Source organism: Aythya marila (assembly GCF_965140915.1).
Source record: "Aythya marila genome assembly, chromosome: 5".
In the NCBI taxonomy this organism is placed as follows: Eukaryota; Metazoa; Chordata; class Aves; order Anseriformes; family Anatidae; genus Aythya; species Aythya marila.
The window spans coordinates 14636135-14652740 of record NC_139046.1 but is presented as its reverse complement, the minus strand read 5'-3'; positions in this window follow the sequence as shown (position 1 = coordinate 14652740).

Here is a 16606-nt window from a genome sequence, read left to right as displayed (position 1 = left end):
TTTTACATCTAGCTCCCATAATATAATACTGGCAGAGAAAGGCAAGGAATCAGGGAGGCCCTGTGAAGAGAATCATGCATCTTTGAAAAGTTGGACTTTAAACACTGATTTTCCTTTGTTTGTGCCCTTGCTGGAAGGCCTACCTGTCCCCCCACTACAGACTCCTTTGAGCTATTTCAATTTTCAAAAATAGGAGAGGTGCCTACATAGGGAACAGTACATCACAAGTAGGGTATGGTCGAATAGAAAAAGGCAAGAAGAGTGGAAGCTGGGAGGGATGGAATTACAGCAGCAGAGGCATCACAGAATACAGAGGGAGGAAATGAGCACAGAACAATAGGACACGGGATGTGAACAGTTTAGAAAAGGAGCGGAGCCCAGGTGAGAAGATCAAGGCTGAGAGGAAAAAGAAAGGAAGTATCCTGTTCATCTTACAAACTATTACTCATGGGTTTTTCCCTTTGGTTTTCACTATGAACACCAATGCAAGAGCAAACAAAATAGTCTAGTTAGCAGTTCTGATTTTGAGTCTCCCTACTATTTTCTTCTTCTTCCCTTTCCTCCCTCTGTGGTTCTGTAGTTAAATCTGACAAACAATCCTGCCAATGCCAACTTCATCTTTGCATCAGCTTTCTGCTTCATTGGTTTCTTATCCCTCTAAAAGTATCACCTCACCAGCTCTTGAAGAAGTTCCCAAGGTGTCATCTTTCCTTTTCTCAGATGACATTCAGTCAGAACCCCTTGAGTTATTACAGTTGATACAGTTGATTTCACAAGAGATTAGAATAAAGATACTACTGCATTAATAGAGGTTTCTTTGCTGCAGTTACTGATGACCGTTGTGGCTGTTGAACACTTGCAATGTTTTATGGGCTTCAGGCATTGTGAAGTACACAGAAACAGGCTGAATTTGTTTCTCCATTAGAAATGAGCATAAGCAGTATTATTTTATCTTTGGGTTTTGAATATTGCTGAGAAGGGAGAAAAAAGATGAAGCAAGTTTCTTGCAGATGGATAGAATAAAATTTCTAAGCTTGGGACTCTTTATTGCTCAACACAACAGTCTGAGCTATGTGGTTATGGAGGTCAATGGACTATTACAAAAACACTGCTTCATGTAGAAGTACTACAAACATGGATGTTTTGCTAGATGAAAAGGACACCAGGGCTTTCATAGGCCACAAGGACTAGCATCTCCCTTTGCCTGTATTAGCGCCCTGTGCTTCCACACATCAGCTTATCCAGAGTAGAAACAGAAAAGTGAAACTTATCTTGAACAATGTCACTACAAGGCCTGAGTGTTACCTAAATTAGTATCAAGGTCCTCTCACCCTCAGCACTCTCTGCTGACCCATATCCTTATTCTGAAGAACAGCATCCTCTCATATCCAGTCCTCACTGGCAACTGAGGCCACCACAAGTGTGGTGCTCTTCTATCCCAGCGAGAGGAATACCATGCTAAGGCCAAATGTCACACTGCAGAGTATAAAAGTAGTATAAATAATATCTCCAATACAGCCCCTAATACACATTACTGGTCATAGTGGTTGAATAGGCAGTCCTGTAAGGACAGCAGCGTAGTGTCCAACATTAGTTATAACATTAGGTTTCAAAGCAACCTGTTACTTTCTTTTGACACAGATTCGCTGTCATGCTCTCTCACAACAGTGAAGTAATAATATTTCTCATTTTTATTTTTTTCATCTTGATCTCACTTGTGTTAGACGTTCAGAGCTCAAAAGACTTCCATAACATCGTCACAGACAGTAATAACAGTTTTGCTATGCACATACAGTAAGCATGGGTTAAATTTGTCTTTTACCCTTCTTAGCTAAAATCCAGGAGCAGGGAATGTTAAGATTTCTTTGGTGGAGACAGTTCTGCAAAGGCTAAACCTCCTTTCTGCTCTTGCTCTTCAGTGACCAGAGAGGCAGAGGGTCTAAATTCTGCATTGTTGCTACCTTTTCTTTTTCTCAGAGGGACACTCACTAGGGAAGTAACACAGAATCACCTATTTCCAACAAAATCCACTGTATGTTTCTCAAAATTAGCCAAGGATAAAGACTCAATTAGTGCAGCAAAGTTTTAAACTGTCAAGCCAGAAGCCATGTGCAAAACAGATTCCACACATTGGTCTTTTACACAGGCAATTCAGGCTGACACATCTATTAGGCTGTGCTGGAGGTGCAGACGTATGCATGGAAACTTAAGAGTTTACTCAAGGTCATCATTCCCTTATTAAAACAACAGAAAAAAGACCCAGCAACAAATTTCTAAATGGTGCCCAGCAGGGGTTTTGAGATGTGCTTCATAAATTATTGATTTCAATCTCTTGAGGAAAAGCAGAAGACAGCTTCATAGCAAAATTCAGAATTTTACTTTCATTTCCTGAATTTATTTCTACATTAAGAGAGAGAAAATGTTTTTTAAATGTACCATTTTTAAAGTTTGTTTGCAAATGCAGAACAGATACCAGATAACAAACAGCTTTGTTCCAGAGCACTCTAAATGCACTTTAAAAGATCACTTGCTATGGTCATCTGTTATTAAATAATGACTTCTGTTTAAGCTTTAAATTTCATCTACTTGAAAGAGCTTATTACTGGCACATGTTACCACAGTCCTTCTTTACTAATCATCTTTTTCCCTCTCATTATCTGATGATCAGTTTCAACCGTCTTTAGTGACAATGAATCATTTTCTAGGCAAGATGAAATGAGGCAGACAAACTTCTTAAAACAAACCACTAACCCAGTAGAATCATAGTTAATCCTCCATGTGACTTCCCACACAGCCCCTTTTGCTAAAACTCGTCGACCAACTATTATGCAAGCACATCACTTCAGGGGGATTTCCCAAGGAAATTCTGCCAAAATTTGAGTGAATAAATATTTTAATAAAAATGATAGTCAGCAACTATTCTGTCTCACATACACACACACTCTCTTTTATTTCCCATTCCCATTTCAAGTGTTGCCCATCTTTCTACAAGTTAACTTCTGGCAAAATGTGGCAATGATATATTTTCCAACCCCATGCCAGTATTTTCAAAATTGGAGAAGCACTGCATAGCTAGGAGATTAGTGTGAAGATTAGGTATACATTTGATTTTACTAGTCTGTAGTCTTACAGCATAAATGGGCTCCAGTGACCTCTGGGAAGCCAGAGAGTAGTGATGTACAGCAGCAAGTGAGCAGTCAGGTATGAGATTTGCATGGCACTATAATTGCCAAAGACTTCTTAATGTAAAGCCACAAAATGAAACAAAGAAAAACAAAGGACTGGAAGAAGTGGGAAAGCAGACAAGAGGATCATCAGTCTTTGCCAGCATTCTTATGACAGTAAGCTGTTAATGCATCATCAGTTCCATACAATAGAAACATGCAAAAGCAGGGAAACAACTGTGATATATTCTGTAAAGTACACTGAAGCCAATTTGATTGAATGTGGTCTACTCCTTTACCTCCTGGTTCTACAATTTGTTTAAATACACAATTTTTCATAATAATAATAATCTACACTTTGAAGACTGATCAATTCATCCCTTACTAACTGTTCTCCAATACAATGGAAAATCTTCGCCCAAAGTTATAACTGTACAGCACACTCTTCATTCAGTAGGCTCTGTGCTTTGAAGCCTGTTCCCTGCACAAGGCATATTGTCTGGTTTGCCTTATCATCCAGCACAGAAAGCCTGACCAGTCTGTAGGACATGACATCTTGTGGAAGTAAAATTCACGAGTTGTTTTAATTTTTTCTCTGGTGTTACAGATGTTTGTGATGCTTGTCCTGGGACTGCAGTCACACCATGTTTACTACCACATAAGCTTGCTGTACTATGAGGTCAATCCCCACCTCTTTTTTATCCTCACATTTGCTGTGGAAAACCTCAAGCCCAACGCTCAGTAGGAAGAAGACATTCCAACACAAGCAGCAGGTTTGTCCATCCCTCCCAGGGACACACACGGCCCTAGTCTGTGCTCACAAACACACAAGTGATCTCTGGTGATCATGGTTTTAGGCCTTATTCCTGTTTCTCATCTGATAGACAGACAGCCCACCCAGCTGAGGAAGAAACTGGTCTGCAGTATGCCTCCTTATTCACCACTGGTCAGATGAAGCCCAGCTCCAGGCACAAAGCAGGCTGTTGCCTAAGGCAGAATAGCGGCGATGCCTCTGACATTTGTTTGCCTCCAGCTGAACTGCAAAAAGACTGAACATTGCTTTTAGAAGCATAAAGAGAAGGATACTTCTAGGAGACCTAGCTCCTCCAGTCAGATTACCAGCTGCCACCCTCCCCTGACCAAGGTCATTGGTACAGCTCTATGTGCACTGCTGAGCCAGTTCTGGGGTCTGTCCATCTCTGAGATGGATACCAAACTTGAGTAGAGTTATACCTGCAAGCATCTGATGGCAGGACTTAATCAGGAACACCTGCTAATAAAAAAAACAGTGTTTGCTGTGGAGCAGAAGGTGTTACTAGGATTGTAACAAAATCCCTGAAAAGCCCAGAGCTGGGGCGTGTACTTCTACTCTACAAAAACAACCCAGTAAGTAGAGAGATAAATCAGCACCAGTAACTGAAAGCATCAGTTTCAGAAGAATGTTAATAACAACAGCCAGGGAGGAAAAAGAAGAAAGGAATGTCATTTGGATTTCTTTTAACTTGGCTCAGTTACTACCTTCTTTCTGGTTCCTCCGTAACTCAGAGAAGCAGCACTCCTCACCCAGCCTGGGAGCACCATCCAGCCTGGCTGGATGCTAACATCCAGGGACACCAAGTTCACAGAGGAACAGGACCCAGGAGGTTTGCAGAAGCTGCTTTCTTCAAATCTAGCCCTGCATCATAATTTCTTCATGCATGAGGTAGGGACAATACTTAACCACTGCATAGATAAGCGAGGAGGATAAATTAAATTGTGCTTACAGAGCTTCCTGGAATAGAAAGTAAGAGAGTGCATACAAATTAAAATATTATACAGTATTTGTTATTGTTTCTCCACTGTATAAATCCTTTTTATGCATTTTTCAAAAACACTCACTTAAAGCATACCAAGAGAATAAAAGGGGTGTTTTTTTTTTTTCTTTGTTTATTTGTTTATTTTTTAAATAAGACTCGATATCTTCCAGAGACAGCTACAGGGTTTTCAGAATAAATAAAGTCAAGGTGGGGGTGGTGGCAAGGCCCACACTGAACTACTTGCAGATAGCTTTTGGGTGAAACATAAGCTGATATTGCCTGAAGAGCAGCTTTACTCATTAACTTTGAGACTGTGTAATAAAATTGAGACATGAAGGGATTTCCAGTGTTTAGAAATATTCCAATTCTTTTGCCAAAACAAAGATAAAAATAATGGAACCAAGAGTCCAGCATATGTAATAAGCCTTAACTTTGCCAGGATCTGTTATTTGAAAAGAAGATCATGACAAGAAGATTACCAAGGCATATGCCAAACTTTCCTTAAGAAAATTAGTGAAGGTCTTTGTTTACATCATAAGTGGACACAGAAATTAAGAGATGAACCGGACCCTTCCCAGAAAGTAAGGGAACGTGCTGTTCTATTGCTTGCTTCCTTTCATCAGATATGAGACATATCATTAGATATGGCTTTCTATGAATCAGAAGTCAGAACACAAACCCCAGGCCTCTTATAATGCATAGTCTGCTGAAGCAAGCTAATGGAATGTCTTACCATATCAGTAATACTGAGTAATATTTTACCCACAATAACGCTAGCAGGCTGCCACCCTTCTTTGATACTATAAATCATGAACAGTAGTGGATTCCTCTTGGCAAAGGCCATGCGATAATTGATTTTGGAAGCAAGCACATTAATAGTCCTTGATCTCTTAGATTCATTAAATGAGCCAAAGCCCAGTTCTGCTCTTTGGTTTCACATAGATCTGAAGCCCCTCTTCTTCTTTTTGATCTGTGCTTTGAAGGCATCAGCCTTTGTCTATCATGCTGCTGGCACCGGAGACAAAAACTCCCATAGTCTTGTGGACGTCACTTCTTTTTCTGAAGAATTTGGATTTCTAATTTTGGATCATCTGATGCAGGCTAACACAAACATTAAAAAAATGGGGCAGGTGGGAGGTTAAGAAAAAATAAAAATCAAGGTGTCAGAACGCTTATTTCTTTGTAACAACATAACTGATATATAGCCTCTAGGGGAAAAAAAAAAAAAGTATTTCTTAGTCATATTTTAATATCTGCATACAGTAAAGTGGACAGAGATCCAATGATCATGTCAGGCAACAACAGATTTGCACAGTAGAGAAAAGGAGATGCACTGGTTTAGAAATGACTGTGGCACTGACTTATGTGCACAAAAAAACCTTCTGGACTCTTACGTAACAGCTTGTGTAAAACTCAGGAGCAAAGAGTGTGTAACTCTCCAGATGCTTTCTGGGAGATGAGGCTTATTTTTACTACTGATATTAATTTTCCAAGTTGCATTAAGTGGCACTGAGAAAAAGATCGCAGACACTTTCAACTTGTTGAAGTATAGTCATCTGCTATTTACATATGCATCTTCTTCTAACAGTAAAATAGCTGAGAAATTAATACATTAATTTATCACTTGTTCTGAAATCTCATTTGTTTTTCAGGACATTTATTTATCTTGCTCACTAAGGAGCAAGCGTTTCTATGTCTTATGGTTGCCCAAATGTAAAAAAGAAATTTCTAGGAATTTTCAGAGATGTCTGTTAACCCACTCTAAAACAAGGTGAAGTAGCAACTAAGGGACCACTAAAAATTAGCATAACCTAGAATTTTTTCCCCAAATGGAAAACAACCACATAACATCCTAAAGCAGTGCATGAACAAAAGTAATCATGCCCTCTGGTCTGTGCTGGCTACAGGGGTGGGAGGAACATTTTACTTTTAAGTTCTCTCAAAAAGCATATAAGTTGGCAGAGATTAACAACCCAGGTGCCCACCCAGGAGACAGGCTAAAAATAACTGGATTTGTGTCCCAAAATATAGCGATTTGGTACAAATGTTTTCTTCTCACTACATCATGGTCTTCAAGAGGGAGGACAACTCCTTGAGCAAATGTTTTCTGTAGGTAAGTTTACAGCACAAAGCTATTTGCCAAAGAGATTTTTTTGCAAGATCCGGGTTTTTCTGTGTTTTCAAGCTATGTCAATAGTTTCTTTATTTGCTGTTCTACGTGTGAAGTAAAAGGGGATGTGGGATGAAAGAAGGAGACTTAAAACCACCCCAAAAAACACCACCATAACTGCATGCTAGAAATGGCCAGTTGTGCCCATAACAAAAGATCAGAGCTGATGTGCCTTCTATCAGCCCAGTGACTTCTGCATTATACTTTAGGAATCTGTTTGCCTTCTCAAATCTGATTCTCTCTTCTAACATATTAGTACTTCCATTACAGTGGGTTTTATAAAAAAGATAAGTAATTAACTGTTTAAAAAAAAAAAAAAAAAAAAAAAAAAAAAAAAAAAAGAGATCCATTAACATTCATGTTTTGTGTTCTTAGAGCATTTTCAAATCAGTTTGCATTTTTGCTGTATTTCCCCTTTGGCCAAAGCCCATATGCAGAAAAACACTGGGACAATGCATTCTCTTTCATTCCAGCAAAGTGAAAAGCTTGTGTGTTTCCTTTATTTATGTGGCAAATTGATTCTCATTTTGCTTTCAGCAAACAAGTTGCTTCAGTAATAGAAAAATAGAAATACACATTTGTTTAGATTTTGAATACACTAGAAAAGGTTTTGTTATATATTTAAAAAAAAAAAAAAAAAACAGGAAAAGTAATGGAAATAAAATACATTTTCCTATCAATCTGTAGCAGGTTTCATGTTCAGAGCTTAAGGCAGCCAGTCTGAGATCCATTCCAAATGACTTCAACAAGCACTGAATTTTCATTTTCTTCAAAAAATTGTGCTCAAGATATGATCTTCATACCTGATAAAAGTGATTCCTGCAAGTGTACAACAGATGCAAAATGACAGACTGAGTTGGGAGTCAGCTTTCCAAGCCTCAAAAACACGTCTGTGGATACTTATACATGGAGAGAATGAATCAAGCCCTCCCACCTACTCTCTAGTGCAGGACCTGTCCGTGTGAGCCACCAGCCTCCAGAAGGACAAGCAACCAGCATACTAGATTCCCCAACCTGAGCTAAGGAACAAGTCTGTCTTTCTCAAATGGCTGAGTTTTTAACAGCTGGGATCTGCAGAAGAACTCTGACACAAGTACTGCTCTTCCTGTATCTTTCACTGATCAAAATATTCCTTAACCTACATCCCTTTCTTGCAAATCCCTGCCTTCTGTGGATGCAAGTTTTACAAGTATTACTTCCCCTTAAATATAACACAATGACAGCTATAACATTATAGCTTATATATTTATATAAATATAGCTCATATTTATATAATATAACACAGTGACAGCTACTATCTACCAAAAGTGGTAGCAGTTTTCATGTCATGACCATTGCCCCTCATAGAAGAAAGATGTTAAGTAGTGCTGGCAAAGAATCCAAGATCTACTCCTTTCCTCCATGTGCCAGTTGGCCCTGTCACAGTGTGGGATTACCACAAGAGCAGTTTCACACTATGGATGTTGAGTATAGCTTCTCTTGCTTATTTTAAGCCTCTTGTATTTGTGACCTTTGGGTAAAACAATGTGTTTCTTAGTAAATCCTAACTGAATTTGTAGCTCAGAAACAGTGAAAATTTGGATGAATTTCAAGCATGTAGAGGCGTGATGAGATATTTATTCAGTGAACGCCAAATGCATATGTGCATGGGACTTTCCTTGTTTACCTGTATTTCAGTTCATTCTACAAATAGCTGCATATTCAACAGCTGTCTTCATCCTCCATGCCATTGCACTGTGCATGGACACAACTCCACAGAAGTTGGCAAAATTATAACACCTCACAATACAAGTCCAAAGGCAGACATTAATTTACTTTACTGCCGTAATTCTAATTTTTAACATTCTTGATCTATTACTTAAAACAACCTTCCACACTACCCTTAGTCAAACATAAGAACATTATCCCCTTAAATTTTTTTCTTTAGTCTATAGGGATCTATTCACCTGCTTTCCTCCCTGCAGTTGTTCTCAACTTAATGGTTATGCCTTTATTCTCTTTATACATTCAACTTTCATCTTCCTCCTTCCCTTGATAAAACAACAAATGTATAAGCCATGAAGCAAAATTTTTGTAACTAACTTCCAATACTAAGTGCTATGTTCAAACAAGTGCCAAGGAGAATTGAACAGTTAGCTGGTCTAATTAAACTCATTTTGGTCCAATTAACTGCAGTTATATTTCGCAGTTGCTCTGCACTCTTTGTTAAACTCCTTTTTCAGGCCTATATCTCTGCTCAGCATAAGAATTTCACTCCATTGATTTCCATTAGGAACAGCTCTCTTTTACCCTCTAGGCTTAATAGTACTCATTGACCTTTCAAATGTGACCAGATCAACTGTAATCCTCTTTCTTGCTTATCCCTGTGCAATACTAAACCTCACATGTTGTCAGATTTGCCAATTGCAGCATTTTCAACTGAAGTACTTGTAATGTGGTAGGACATTTGAAGCTTCCCTTATCTAATAACTAATTATCACAGAAGGAAGAAAGTGGGCAAATGAAGAGAGGCAGAAATTTACACTCACGCTTCAGGTGGTTCTCCCTAGTCACAGAAACTGCATGATGGCTTCTCTCTTCAGAAGGAATTGAGAGTCAGAACCAGCCCAGTACAATGAACAGCCACACTTGCAGCCTTTTTAGTTAAAATAACCTTATATCATTTGCATTAGTGACTGCCCTGTCAGTCCAGCCCTGTTAGTATCAGCTGCCTAAATCACAGTTTTTAAGAACAATTAGGCAGTTAGATTATCTTAATGCAACAATGGCATTATGTAGTAATGAGTATTTAATAACCATAGCAACAAGATCTTCAATTGGTAGACAATTTGATCTTCAGTTTTAATCTTGATAAAATTCATAAACTCATACACAAAGTCACTGTCCTCAGCTGACACATAACTAGATTTCCACTTTTACCATCACAAGAGACTCCGTCAACTTAAATGGAAATCATTCAATCCCCTTTCCCACTGGAAACCCATCTGAGAATAATTCCTCTTGCAGCCCATAACAGGACTCTAGATCAGCTGAGGATGGTCAGCATGAGTCCCATGGGCTAGATCTGGCAAAAGAGGCAGCTAACATCAAGGAACATGAAACAGAACACTTCCTGCTTTAGTCAAAAACAACAGGAAATTAGCCGTATGAAGTCTCATGACTGTATTGTGGAGTTCTCTTGATTAGCAAATCCTGCTAATCATCCCATAGCATGGAGAATTTAGCCAGCTCTTTAAGTTACATAAATAGGAGCAGCAATTTTTGCAACAAGATCTTAAATTGATAGGGAATTTGATCTTCAACATTAATCTTGATAAAATTCATAAACTCATACACAAAGTCATTGTCCTCAGCTGACACAAAACCAGATTTCCACTTTTGCCATCACTAGAGACTCTGTCAACTTAAATGGAAATCATTCAATCTCCTTTCCCACTGGAAATCCATCTGAAAATAATTCCTCTTGCAGCCCATAATAGAACGCTGAACGAATAGTTCAGCTGAGGATGGTCAGCTTGAGTTCCAGGGGCTAGATCTGGCACAAGAGGAGTCCAAAGAATTTGCTAGAAAGTCTCAAACATTTAACAGATGCACCATCATAACAACTGTGTGTGTGTGGGGGGGGACAGTGTTAGAATTAGTTTCTCGCAGTGGGTAGGCATGTCAAGTTCATAAACATTGTGTTTACTGTTTACAGACATAACATTCTCTAAGACTTCAAGATTTATGGAGGCATCCCAAAGCTGCATGGAAGAAAGAAGACTCAACTCAAACTCTTCCTTATATTCCTATTTGTGGTGTTCTCCATTTCTTCATTTTTCACTTAACTTTTCCTTTGTCCAATAAGATGTTAACACTGACTCCCTAAATAGGCTCCTTTCACCTACAGGGAATAACAGATGTATAAGAATCAGAAGGAAACAAGATTATAGATAGCAAGATAAAGCAGCTCATACGGATTTGTAGATGTATTACCTTAGCCGGCTCAGATTTATCATCTTCCCATCAGGTTTTCAAAGGAAAACGATGCATCTAAATTGGTTTCCTGGTGTCACCGTAAAGAGCTCAGAGCCAAGAAAAACATTTGAGGTATGAAGGATATTTACACTGTTGTCTAATTTTAACGTAAACACAGATATCAGCCTTTTTTTTCTTGATCTGAGCAGAGGGTTGGAAGCCAAATTATTACACTTAAGTTTTCTCAGTGACTTCTCTTGTGATCTCACTCTAACTTGGAGCTATTTTTTTTTACAGCTAATATATGAACACCAGAATAGTCACACTACACCCACTGATGCTGAAGGTGCAGCTGGAGTTTCACCATTTGTCCCCCTCCCGCCAGAGGTCAGGGAAACGAAAGCACTTATGCTTGTGTGAAATAATTAAATTCAGCTCATCCATTTCTTGTAATTCTACCTGAGGAAAGATTTCTTGTTGCAGTACCAGAATATTTTCTAAAGCCAAGATCCCAATTTCCCAGTACACAAATCAGAGATTTTGGAAAAAATAAAAAATAAAATAAATTATCTGTTCGGAATTGAAATGGAAACAAAATGTACCAACTTCAAGCTCTAATTTCAGAAGGTAACTGAGGCATTCAACTTCTATGTCTCCAGGCTCCTGTCCAGCCAAGGCTAGCTCAGACTTCTAAAGCAAAATCTTGTAGTCCTTGAAGAGAATTGGGTCTCTCCTTTTGGACTCCAGGACTGCAGAATTTCGCCCACTTCTTTTGCTGAGGTACAGTGGGCTAGTCCTGTGGGCATGTTCTTTGCTTGAAATAAAGCCCAAACAGAATCACAGAATTTCTAGGTTGGAAGAGACCTCAAGATCATCGAGTCCAACCTCTGACTTAACGCTAGCAGTCCCCACTAAACCATATCCTTAAGCTCAACATTTCTGCAAAACCTGAAACTATGGTATTAGTGGTAGAAAGGAGGAAGAGTAGATTCCCCTCCCTACTTCTGCTGGCAACCTGCATCTTTGAGATTTGCATTGAAACTTCAGATAGTCTGTTCCCAGTTCACAGTGTCTAGCCTGAAGCCCATACAGTCAATGAAATGAGAAATACTGGGCTACAATGTTAAATAACTTTAGGCTGATGAAAGTTGTTTTGACCTCTCAGAGAAAGGTTTTCTCACTCCATAGGTTTACTTCTTTCAGATGTACCTAGGCAATATTAAGATGACATTAGAGATCTGGGCTATGTGCTGTCTCTCAGCCATGTCATCACTTCAATCGCACTGCTTATGAAGAGCACGTAGATTCAAGAAATCCCAGCTTGGTTTTTACTCAATTTTAACTTCTTGTTGGTTTAACAACCCTGCATGCACACTTTTTTTTTTTTTTTTTTTTAATTTGTTCAACTATAAACATCTTAGGCTCCAGGCAGCTTCAAGAACTGTCAGCAAACTAAAGAAAAGAAGCCTAAATAAGGAAACACATGTGCTTCACCAATACAACCACAAAAAAATCCAGCAGGGGGAGGAGGAGAAAAATCAACCTTACTATAAATTGAGCAGGATTCCACTTTTCTCCTCCCTAAGGGCTTTAAGTGAGTCATCTTCTGACCAACTTACCATGAAGTAGGTTGACATTTTGTATCATTCTGAGTTATCTTTTTCCCTTTAAATCTTTATTTGTTGGTTTACATGAACATGAGGCTAACTTTGTAGTTCCTTTGCATGTTTAGTTCCTCATTCTGCACTGGTTTCATGATCTTCAAAACAACTCTGGTTCTTACTCACTTTACCAAGAATTATTTGCACCTATTTGGTCCTCAGGAGCTAGAGATTGCCACAGATACATTACAAGGTTTACTGCGAGGTGACTGAAATTCATTTGGCCTCTATCCCCCAGATTTGATAGTAGGCAGACAGCACTACCAGCTGAACAGAACAGAGCATGTCTTGTTTCCAAAGCAATGACTAAATCTTGTCAAGACAACCTTGATCACTGGGATTATCAAGAGGAACCCAAGACTGAATAAAATACAACTTAGTTTATAGACCCTAGAAAAAAAGGTCTCCTTTATAAATCAACAATAAGGAGTTGATAATTTTTTTTTTTTTTTTTTTTTTTTTTTATCTTAAGTTAGGTAGTTTCCTCAAGTCACAATTGGGGAATGGAATAAATACTTAATGTCACTAAAAAAGTCACTTTTTTTTTTTTTTTTGATTTGTTGGAATTTAAAGCAGGTTTATTTTCCTTTCCATTGGCTAAATCAAATTCACAGAGGTCAACTCACATCTGCTGCAAGAAGAGATAATAAAATACAAGTATACATTTACACAAAGCAAATATTTTTCTATGGTTCACTATTACTTTTTAATACAGTTCCCTCTCAGCTCCTCCCTTTCCTCAGAAGTTAAACCAGACAAAAGGAGGGATCTCAGCACTTGGCTCATATTTGCCAGACACACAATTCCACCTGCCCTAGAGTGTATAGAAAAGTCTATGTACCTGGGTGAGTGGGTGTGTTTAAGTGGAAGAAGAACTCAAATACTGCAAGAAGAGCCCTATGGGGAAAGGAGAGAAGAAAGGAAAAAAAAAAAAAAAAAAAGGAAAAAAGCATTTGCACTAGTTTAACGGGTGGTTGTACTGAGAATTCTGGTCTTTTCTGCTGAACCACATGAGAGAGAATTATCAATTACCTACCATTCAAAGTACAAAGATTGTAAACAGGGAGAAAACTGATGCAACTAAAACTGTTACAACAGAACACTTGAGAAATTAAATGCAGTTCTGACCTCTCCCCTTCTTGGCTTATAAAGCAGTTTCTCAAGACCTTGCCTCCGGAAAAGGCATCTTCCAGTTAGAGGCCAAAGCCATAAAGGCAAGTTCACATCCCCAGACATCACGTTGAGCTGGTACTGTCATTGCCTCAGCCTGGCTGAGCACATTCACAGCTGTCCCAAAAAGGCAAATCATACCTAACTACTGCTACTTTGATTCAGTGAAACAGAAGGTAGCTATTTCTACATCACTTTAGCTTTAAAACTTCACATGTTTTTTATTCAAGTTAAATCATTTCTACTGTAACCTATATGGCTAATAGGTAGGTAACTAACATGCCAGATACCCACATTCAAATCTAAGCCATGGTACAGACTTCTTTCACGGTCTTGGGCAAGTTTCCTAATGGGAGATTTGTTTTCTTTACTTGTAAAAATGACAACAGTAAGATTTTCCAGCAACCTTTGATTTTTTTTTTTTTTTAATGTGGATTGTACATCTTTCTGGCTAGGTATAACAAAAAAATATACATATTTATTAAAAAGCCCTTTAAAGTTTATTGTTCCTAAATGCTACCAGTGTGAAATAGAACTATTATTACAGGACTAATTTATGAGAAATGAACATTAGTGTAACTGAAATAACATTTTTTTTTTAATTGGAACCACTATTCTGTGTGTTACGTATCGGAGACATGCTAGTGCCTGCCTGTAGGCTAGCACATATCATTATTCCACATTTTCAATATGCCTCTGAAGACAGAAATTTAGAACGTCGGTATGTTTAATGTTATCCAGATGCATGATCAAGTATACACACACACACACACACCCATCTGTGACTTAACGTGGAGCATGCAAACAGTTTCAGTCACGAAGAAGCTAATTAGGCCTCCTTATAAAATCTACCTTGTGTTTAATCCTGTAATACACAAGCAATAAATTCTTAGATAAATGTTTTGATACAACTGAATGTCTCAGAGTTTTAGCTAAGAAAAAACAGCTGTGGGACAGAATTTATGTATTTTGCTTGCTACAGTTTGTAATTACTCCCATGGAGGTCAGATAGAAAATGCCAAATGATGAAAACCAAGTCATCTACATTTGAAGAGAGATGTCAAGGCAGAATGCAAGCAGCCTTTCTGCTGTTATGCTGATGGGTAACAATTAACATGAGTACTACTGCAGATTTAATTTGGGGTTAGATATTAATGAGAACATGTCACTGAAATTTATTCCAACTTGTGTTACACACATGCCTTTGTTGGACTTATCTCATTCTACAGGGAAATGATCACCCTTTGGCTTCTCTTAATCCTTCAAATTTTCTTCAGCACAACATCTCCATACCACCTCAGTTTTTTCATCCATGAGAATCTGCCAGGTACACCAAGCTCCTTAGTTGAAGCAGTGTATGCTGCAAATTTCAAATGAGGTTTAGGAAGTACAAACACATATCTAGAGAAAAAATATTCTTCAAAACAAAAGGAGATACAATAATTTAATGGATTTCTGATAACTACACTTTATTCTTTGTTACAGCAAGCTGTCTTTTGTGATGCAAGAGCATCAATGTAAGGCCTGTTTCCTAGTGTCTTTGTTCAGACCACTGATGGGCATAAAAATTACTTTAGCAGAACCCTCTCAACAAACGTCATTGATTTATTAATATCCAGTTTCTCAACCAGTGGGGAGAAAGAGTGGTGCTTCTGCCAAGAATAAACAACAGAAACTGGGCTAAAATTGTCAAATGTCCATCCATCACACAGAAGCTGCTTATTTCATTCAACATGCACAGGATGGTCCTATTTGTATTAATGTTATGGTAAGTGGTAAATCTAGCATTTGAGATCCCACCATCAGAATTGGGTAAGAAGTCATCACCCATTTTCTTTTTAGTGCGTTAATTTCTATGTGAGAGATTACTGCTGCCTGCCTCTATCTTCTTTAAAATTGGAGGAGTTAGATGAACATCTGACCACAGTGAATTTATCCTGTAGTCAGCACATTACTAACTCAAGAACTATCAGAATTTTTCTCTTTTTTTCTCCAGCTACTGCCGTAAAGGATTTACAGAGAGAGAAAACTACAGAAAATTGCACTATATTATATGAAATGCATCCTTAACTAACACCTGCAGAAATACTGTGTGAGACTAGCACATTAACATTTCTTGCAGAATTTCAAGCAGAGTCACTATGTATGAATAGTAACATCTGACCCATCCCACATCCCTGCAGTTTATCCTCAGTCACATGGACTTGTCTCTCTGCAAGGAAGATTGGAGGGGGGTGGGAAAAAAAGCTTTAATAGAAAAACTCCTCTTAACGACATATTTAATTCCTTGTTAATTGATGATACTTACTTATTTTCTGCAAGTTAAGTTTCATACCCCTAAGCAGATCTTTGTCCTCCTTTCTTGGACACAGATCACAGTAGCTCAGCCATGAGCATTTTCCAGCTTTGATATTATAATTCATTCAGCTTTAAGACCCTTCCCTTGCACATACTTTTCTCTTGCAACTGTCTAAAATTTGCTTTTAATAAATTACTCTTTTCCATTTAGTTGCACAGTGATTATTAATAAAAGCCAGAGATGTAACAGGAAAATAAAGCAGCCACAGTGCTGTAAGTGGATGATCCAATGAGCTGCACTATTGGAGTAACTAACTGCACTATTGGAGTAATGGGGAGTAGAGGGAAGTGCCAGAAAAAAGTCTTATACTAAATGCCACATTTTCCCCC